The following is a 433-nucleotide window of genomic DNA, read 5'->3' as shown; positions in this document are numbered from 1 at the left end:
TGGCTTATGTGGCCGCCGCCTGATGAGCTGCAGCTGTGACCGATCAGCCTGTGATGAGGTGCACCCAGTTGTGCCTCGCTTGTTTCCAGGGCGACGCTGATGAAGCTGCGGTACGCTTGTCACAATATATATATATATGTATTTACTTATAGAAATTAAAGGTAAAAAAGTAATTATTAGTATTATAAGTAATTCTCAGACTACTGTCTACCTGATGACTTTTTCTACAAGAAACAGCCGATATACATGCTGAAAGCAAGAGTAGTTTCTACTGCATTTCATTAAAAAATCAAATAAATTATATAAATTTTATCAGTTTTAATTGTAAAGGCCTTAATAATCCTATTAAACATAGTAAAATACTACATCATCTGTCCCAATTGGATGCTCATATAGCCTATTTACAGGAGACCCATCTGAGAGACAGATACAA

The sequence above is a fragment of the Sinocyclocheilus anshuiensis genome, unplaced genomic scaffold (assembly GCF_001515605.1).
Source record: "Sinocyclocheilus anshuiensis isolate Anshui unplaced genomic scaffold, SAMN03320099.WGS_v1.1 scaffold4281, whole genome shotgun sequence".
Taxonomy (NCBI): Eukaryota; Metazoa; Chordata; class Actinopteri; order Cypriniformes; family Cyprinidae; genus Sinocyclocheilus; species Sinocyclocheilus anshuiensis.
This window is presented reverse-complemented; position numbering follows the sequence as displayed.